The sequence below is a fragment of the Micromys minutus genome, assembly GCF_963924665.1.
Source record: "Micromys minutus genome assembly, chromosome: 30".
In the NCBI taxonomy this organism is placed as follows: domain Eukaryota; kingdom Metazoa; phylum Chordata; class Mammalia; order Rodentia; family Muridae; genus Micromys; species Micromys minutus.
Genome location: NC_137965.1, coordinates 29,337,934 through 29,346,092, shown reverse-complemented (window position 1 = coordinate 29,346,092; position 8,159 = coordinate 29,337,934). Strand labels below are relative to the sequence as shown.

Here is an 8,159-nt window from a genome sequence, read left to right as displayed (position 1 = left end):
TTTCTAGAGCCTTGGGGAAAGTGCTGACACCAAGCAAGAATATTGTTTACTTTGACTTTACTTTAACTGTAATGCTGCTAGCAAATTCTGTGCAAACAATTGGGAAAGCATTGAGAGTGAGAAATGGTTTTTGGTCAAAAATATATCTTGAGGACTTTAGAGAATTATTTTCTGGATTAAGGGGCACATTGATCTTACAGAGGATAATATTTTAGACTAAACCACACACATCTGGTAGGTCACCATTGACTCTAACAGTTCTGGCTACAAAAGCACAGGCACTGAAGTTAATATTTTCACATAAAGACACAAACACATATACATTGTAAAAAAAATCTTCTAGAAGTACTTTATTTTTACATCAGAATAGATATAAATTCTAATATAAAATATTTTATTTGGGAATTTAAAAGCACATAGTTTATGTACAATGAAGATATTAATACTTACTGTCCATTGTGAAGTGCTAGGATGTAATACAGAGTGACATTCCCCATAACATGAGAGAATGGCTTTGAGAGACATGACCATGGGGATATTTTTCTTATCAAAGACTGTGCTGGGAATGTTGGGAAATTCTGCCTTGGTTTGTTGCTTTATCATTGCAGACTTCTCTTGATTCAAGACAAGGACTATAGACCTAATTATCAAACACCTTACCTGGGCCAACATCATTCTTATTATCAGCAGAGGAATCCCTCAGATAATGACTGTTTTTGGTCATACATGTTTTCTAGATGAAGTTGCATGTAAACTTCTCTTTTATTTGCATAAAGTAACTGGAGGATATTCCCTTGGATTCACATGTCTGTTGAGTGTCATTCAGGCCATCACTATTAGGCCCAGAAATTCTAAGTCTTCACTGCTCAAAGCCAAAATTCCAAAAATCATTTTTTCCTTCTCTGTTCTTGTGCTGGTCCCTGTGTCTGCTTCTACATAGCTTAGTAATCTTAAATGTGACTGATATGAGAAATAAAAGAAATCTTACTGAATTTAGACAATTATTGTACTGTTTAGTGGTACATTCCTTGCACACACTTATAGAGTGCATGTGATCATATTGGCTGCCAGTGATTTTACATGTTTGGGACTCATGATGTTGACAAGTTGCTCCATATTGTTGATCTTGGTCAAGCATAAGCAGAAGGTCCAGCATGTTCACAAGTCCTTGGCTACTAAGTCATTTCATGAGACCAAAGCCACACAAAGTATTCCTATTCTAGTGACCAGTTTTGTAGTTTTTTATGGAACTTCACTTATCTTAATGATGTGCTTTGCTTTCCAGGATGGAACAGATACATGGCTGCTCAAAGTCAATGCAGCCATGAGTTCATGGTTCCCAGTACTCTGCCCATTTCTGCTCACCAGAAACTGTACTAGGCCTTTTAAACTCTACAACACTTAGGATATATCAAGGGCAATATGTATTCTTGAGTAGCATCTCTTTAAAACATACTCTGTATACACTATATTTTAATTGATTATGTAATATTCATATAAAATCCACATGGAGGTAATATATCTCCATATAATTTCTGGAGAGTTAATCTTAATTGTTTTATTTTTTAATTACTTAATATTAGATAAACTAAAAATTTAAGTATATAAATGTTGTAATGACTATGATGGTTTACATAGGTTTTTTATGATTCTTTCATCTCTTTTATAGACAAATAATAATCAACACTGGCTTCCATATAGACTGTTAACTTGGGTGAAGGATGTGGTGTTAAAAAAAAAAAAAAAAAACTCTGAAGAAATAAACAGTTGTAGAGGATGTCCAAGAGATTGGTAACAAGGTGGCACATTTAGTGTTTGCTAGCATTGAGTACTACACAGAATTTACTTCAGGTTGTGTCTCTCATGTACTGATGGTTATTTACAAAAATTCGAAATTTGCAATGTGGGATATGTGTTTGTAATGTTTTTCATAATTATATGACTATTCCTATATCCCATAATTAGACATGGACAAGAAATAATTTATAATAAACAACTAAGTAGATACTGTTAATATTAAGTATTCATTATTAATGTATCTGAGTATTGTGCTTTTTTGTATGTATGTGTATTATATACATTTGTTCTGTGATAGAATTCAGAACATCCTGGAATATCACATGGAATTTGAAAACTGGATTCCTGTGATGTATCATGTAGTTGGTGAAAATACAACTCAATTCTAAGTCCAGAACAAGAAATTTTCTCAATCACTGATTCCTAATATTTGATTTCAAAATGATTCCCTTCCAAATATAATGACAATAATGAAATATGTATCTAAAAATATTCAAAGGGGTTGCAGGTATTTGACACCAGAGAATCAAACAACCCTATTAAAAATGGGGTATGGAGCTAAAAAAAAAAGTTCTTAATAGAGGAATATTGAATGGCTGAGAAACATCTAAGGAAGTGCTCAACATGTTTAGCCATCAGGGAAATGCAAATCAAAACAACCCTGAGATTCCACGTGACACTTGTCAGATTGGCCAAGATCCAAAACTCAGATGACAACAGATGCTGGCAAGGGTGGGGATAAAGAGGAACACTTCTCCACTGTTGGTGGGTTTGTAAACTGATACAACCACTCTAGAAATCAGTCTGTCAATTCCTCAGAAAACTGGACATAGTACTACCTGAAGATCCAGCTCTTCCACTTCTGGGCATATTCCCCAGAAACACTCCAATATACAGCAAAGTTGCATGCACCACAATGTTCATAGCAGCTCCATTTATAATAGCCAGAAGCTGGAAAGTACCCAGATGTTCTTCAGTAGATAAATGGATACAAAAATTGTGGTAAATTTACACAATGGAATACTACTCAGCTATCAGAAACAATGACTTAATGAAATTCTTAAGAAAATGGCTGCATCTAGAGAATATCATCCTGAGTGAGATAACCTCGTCACAAAAGAATAGACATAATATGCAGTCACTGATAATGGATACTAACCCCAAAAAGCTCTGAACACCCCAGAAACAACTCACAGACTGTGTGAATTTCAAGAAAAAACAAACAAACAAACATAAAAAAATACATTATGCCCAATCCTTACACACCGAGAAAACTTTGACTAATTCTGGGTTACATCCTGTTTTACATGTACATTTTTCTCATTGTAACTAGTAAGACCTTAATGCACACTATCAAACCTTTGGAAAATAATGCCAAGCACTGACAAATATATTCATATACATTTATGCAAAACTTCTTAAAATTTGTTTTTTATCTTTGTTTTTTAAAATAAAGTTGTTCAAAAAAAGAAACTTTCTTTAAACCTCCTCCTTCCTCTCTCTCTCTCTCTCTCTCTCTCTCTCTCTCTCTCTCTCTCTCTCTCTCTCTCTCTCCCTCCCTCCCTCTCTCTCTCTCTCTCTCTCTCTCTCTCCCTCTCTCTCTCTCTCTCTCTCTCTCTCTCTCTCTCTCTCTCTCTCTCTCTCTCCCCACACACACACAATCACACACACACATATATTTGTGTGTGTATGTGTATGTGCATGTAAACATGCATAAATGCCTACTTACATGTGTACATATGCATACACTTTCTCTCTTTCTATATATATATATATATACATGTATATAGATGTATACATATATACACAAACATATAAGCATATACACCAAAATGCACATACATAATACACAAATAAGTATATACATAAAAATTTGTGCATTTATACACATACATTTACAAAACCACATATATTCATAAACATCTAAACATATGTACTCTTATACACACACACATAATACACAAATACTATACATGCATTTACACACATGCATATACAATTATCATACACACATACATATATACATATAGAAAATAGACATATTCATATAAACATACAAACACATAAGCATAAATACACATGCACACATACATACGTAGACATACACACATATCACACACACACAAAACACACACAGATGTATTTGTGATTTCTTATTACACATCTATGAAGCAAACCTGGTTCTCCCTTTTAAGTCTTATCTAGTACAAAAAGATCTTCAGTGTAAAATCATCTGCTACAATAAATTTATTTCCATTCAAGGCAGGCTCTTGCATAGAGGTGAATATTTCTTTTTTTTTCTCCACTGGCAAAATGCTGGATACTAAAAAGTTAATGACATAAATGAACCTTTTCTAAATGGAGAATACTTTTGACACACAGAAATATAGATTTTAACTTCTGAGTAGCAAGGTTCTCTGTCCTGGGGCACACTTTCTTTTTTTCAACCCTAATGAATTCTCAGTAACTACTACAAGATTTTTCTTGTTAGCTGCTTCTCTTTTTAAATCTGTCAGAGGATACAAGACCTTATTAGTCCTTTCATTATTCTGAAGCAAGCAGAGCCTGATACATGTTGCCTTAACCTTTCATAAAGTTAATCACGTACAGTTTTACAGAGGCAATATTATCTCATAAAAATTATGACCTATTGTGTGAATTTACAAAGCTTAAGTACCTGCACTTATGGAACACAAAGAATGTGGTACTACAAAAAAACTCATAGCTTTGGATGTCTCCGAAAAAGAAACAGGAGAGAGCATACTCTAACATCTTAATGTCACACCTGATAGCTTTAGAATAAAAAAAAAAAAAAGCAAATATACCCAAAAGATTTAGAAGGCAGGAAATAATCAAGCTTAGGGCTGAAATCAACCAAGTAGAAATAAAATGAACTATATACAGATTCAACAAAACCAGGGGCCATTTCTTTGAAAAACATCAACAAGATAGATGAAAACTTACCCAAACTAACAAGAGGGAACAGAGAGAATATTCAAATTAACAAATCATAAATGGAAGACAGAACTCTCCTGCTGTCCTGCCAGTGCCCCTGACATCTTCCTTTTCTCTTTCCCTCTACTAGTGTAATGGCTGTGGCCACAGCAGAACAGCTACAGTTCTACTTGCTCCATGGGAACCTGCTCAGCCCTGATCATTGTGGTCCAGAAACAGGTGGAGGGAACCATAGAGAGTATCCCAGGCTGGTCCAAGATCATCTTCCTTTTAAAAGATATGAAAAATAAAACAGGTGCTGAAGAGTATAGAGAAATGAATACCGTTCTCCTAAGACATCATTTGTTCTCTGCATTTCATGAAATCTCTCCAGTTCTATCATCAGCTGTCTGGAAGATCAGACATTAGTGAATTGCTAATAATCATTCAGATGGAATCACAGTCTATCATAATAGAGCTGCAGAATTGGCCAGGATTTAATTTAAGAGGATGGCAACAACATGTGGCCTTAAAGTTTGAAGGTCTTCTTCATTATTCAGCTTACAAAGGGGACTCCAGGAAGCTGCTGTTTACATATGTTAGAACTTTCATGGAATTTTGGAAACAAGTAACAGCACACTTTGGATGCCATCAAACAGATGATAGTTGAGTATATGCAAGATAAGGAAAATTATTTGATCATGACACTGTCTGCCAGAGCTAGAGCTGCCTTCTTCCTTGCCATTAATCTCAATGTCACTCTCTTCATACACTTTGCATACTTGTTATCTGGATTCATACAGACTGTCAGTGAATCCTGATTTTACACTAATAATTTGGTCCTAATATGCCTTGTAGAGATGTAGATACTGTTCCAAATTTTTGCCCCCATAGTGAAAAGCAGCTGTAAAGTTAAGTCTAAAGTTGTGTGGAGACACTAACCTCAGTAATATTCAGTGACACTTGCCCTTGAAGAGTATGTGGTGCTTTTAGAGACTGCAGATGCCAATGACATCACACAGACTATTCCTCAAATGCTGGCAATATTGGTTAACCTAGAAGAGGGAAGAAACTGGAAAATTGCCAATGAACTAGAAGACAATGATTTTAATAGCAATGCAGTTGCTGGTGAGAGTGCATTAGAAGTAATGGTCTGAAGACTTGGTGAAAACCTGCCAATGATTAAGAAACACATTATATATGCAGGATTAATGGCCTTATCTGCTATTGCTGAAAGATGATACCAGCAAATAAAAAGAATTCTAAATGAGATTGTAAATTTTATTTTGCTTTTCCTCCAGGTTCAAGAGTTCTGTATGCAATCTACAATGCAGCAGGCCATAGGGCTACAGATATTGCAGCAGGTTCTCAAAAATTTTTCATGAGAGGAGGATTGTTGCTTTGCTTCAGACCATGAAACAATAAGTAAGCCAACCAATGCAGTCCATGCATGGGCTACCCTCATGAAATTCACTGAGTATTGTCCCAAATCACTGTTTATTTAGGACTTGGATAAATTGTATAAACATCTGCATTCATTATGATACTCAAGGTCCAGTAGCTAATGCAGAAAGGCAACAAGTTAGTTTTAGAAAATGTTGTCATCCTTTACATAACTTGAAAAAAGTTGCATAGTGTAGAAGGAAATTTTGTCCCCTATTATGACTTACTTATACCTTCACTGAAGTACATTATTGAGAATGCTGTCTAGAGTAGCCGAGACAGCTGAAAGGGAAGGATACTGTGTGTATCAGTATCAGCTGTCTAGTAGTTGTGAAGGAGAATAGACATAGAACACAGTGATGGGAATGTTTTCATTGACATTTTAGTGAATTATATAAGAGGTGCATTTTGGTGAATATTTGGTCATAGTTTTAGGCATATAATTCTCCAATCATAATATAAAAATCATATGGTAGTCACGAACTGTTATATATTCAACAATCCTTAACCAAACTGAATTTCTTTATTTTGTTATCTTTACCTTTTCAATTAAGGAAACAAAATTCATATCATTCATCTCATAAAATATCACACTTGAGACATCACTTGGAATCCCATAGATGAAGCATAAAAAGTTCTTTATAATTTTCAATGATTCGTGCATTTGTAGAGTAGCATATTCTGGTTATATATTGATTAACACATTGTGAGCTCTTTTGTGGATCATGTATGTGTTATGCAGGCTAACTCACAAGAAGATTACTAGACTATAACCTCTATGTATTCGCTTATTTCTTGTTTTGTTTTGTTTTTTTGTTGTTGTTTTTACACAAAAAAAAAACCAATTTTGAATGTTACTCTAAAACTTTTGCTTGTTATCATATAGATTTTACTTATTTCATGTAAGCAAATACAGAAGATTTTATCTGTGCTTTAGTGGCATGTACAATCATTTTGAAGACATGACATTGTTGGATTTCCAGAACTCTGGCATAATTTGCTAATTTCATTTTTGTACACTTTTTGGTGATTCTATGTTACTTTAATCTATTTTGGTTAAATTTCTTAATTAGTTTAATTTCAATGCAGTTGGTAACTTTTAGGCTATTACTATTTGTTTTGATTGAACCAATATTTCATTCTCACTTCTGTCATTACTAATTGCAGTCTATGTGTATCTCTGTGAATTTGGTTTACAATGTTTTTGCTTCTAGGAGATCAAATATATGCAACTGTACAGAAGATACCTGAATTTGTTATTGAAACAAACAAACACACACACAAACACACACACACACACACACACACACACACACACACAGAGAGAGAGAGAGAGAGAGAGAGAGAGAGACAGAGACAGAGACAGAGACAGAGACAGAGACAGAGACAGAGACAGAGAGAGGTCATTAAAATTTAAAATTTCCTAGGTAATTCAAATGCTGAGAACTGTAAACCTCTCCCTGTTTCCCCAGAACAAATCAGTGAAATACACAATGGTTACTTACCCATATTCTCACATGAATTATTAGCTTTATGTATTGTAGATCCTATATCCCTCCATATCCAACCTTTTCATAAGTAAATCTCCTTTTGCCAATGCATCCTAGACTGCACAACTCTCAGTATTCTGCCTGATCTTTTTTTGCACAGCCATTGTCCACTGGTATTTTGTATAAAAGATAAAAGTAAATTGGAGACAAGGACCTTTAACATATGATCAAGCAGATTCCAGATTGAATCAAAACTTTAAAACCAATCACCAACATATGTGAGACACATATATTTTTTCCTTCTACTCTTTTATCTTACATACTTTGTTATGTATTTTTAATTAAAGAATTTTATATTAAAAGACAAAGACAAATGTACAAATTTAAACCATTTTTTGCATAAAAGTATACAAATACATTTTTGTCAGTGCTTGGTTTTATCTTTTTTTAAGGTTTGATAATGTGCATTACTAGTTACAATGAGCATACAGTACA

General features: G+C 34.2%; 1 pseudogene across 1 annotated transcript; it reads left to right on the top strand.

Moving 5' to 3' along the window:
• The first annotated feature begins 508 nt into the window (after positions 1 to 508).
• LOC308439952 (vomeronasal type-1 receptor 4-like) lies at positions 509 to 1,405 on the top strand (annotated as a pseudogene). Its single transcript has one exon. The product of its transcript is annotated as a vomeronasal type-1 receptor 4-like (transcript).
• Positions 1,406 to 8,159: the final 6,754 nt, after the last annotated feature.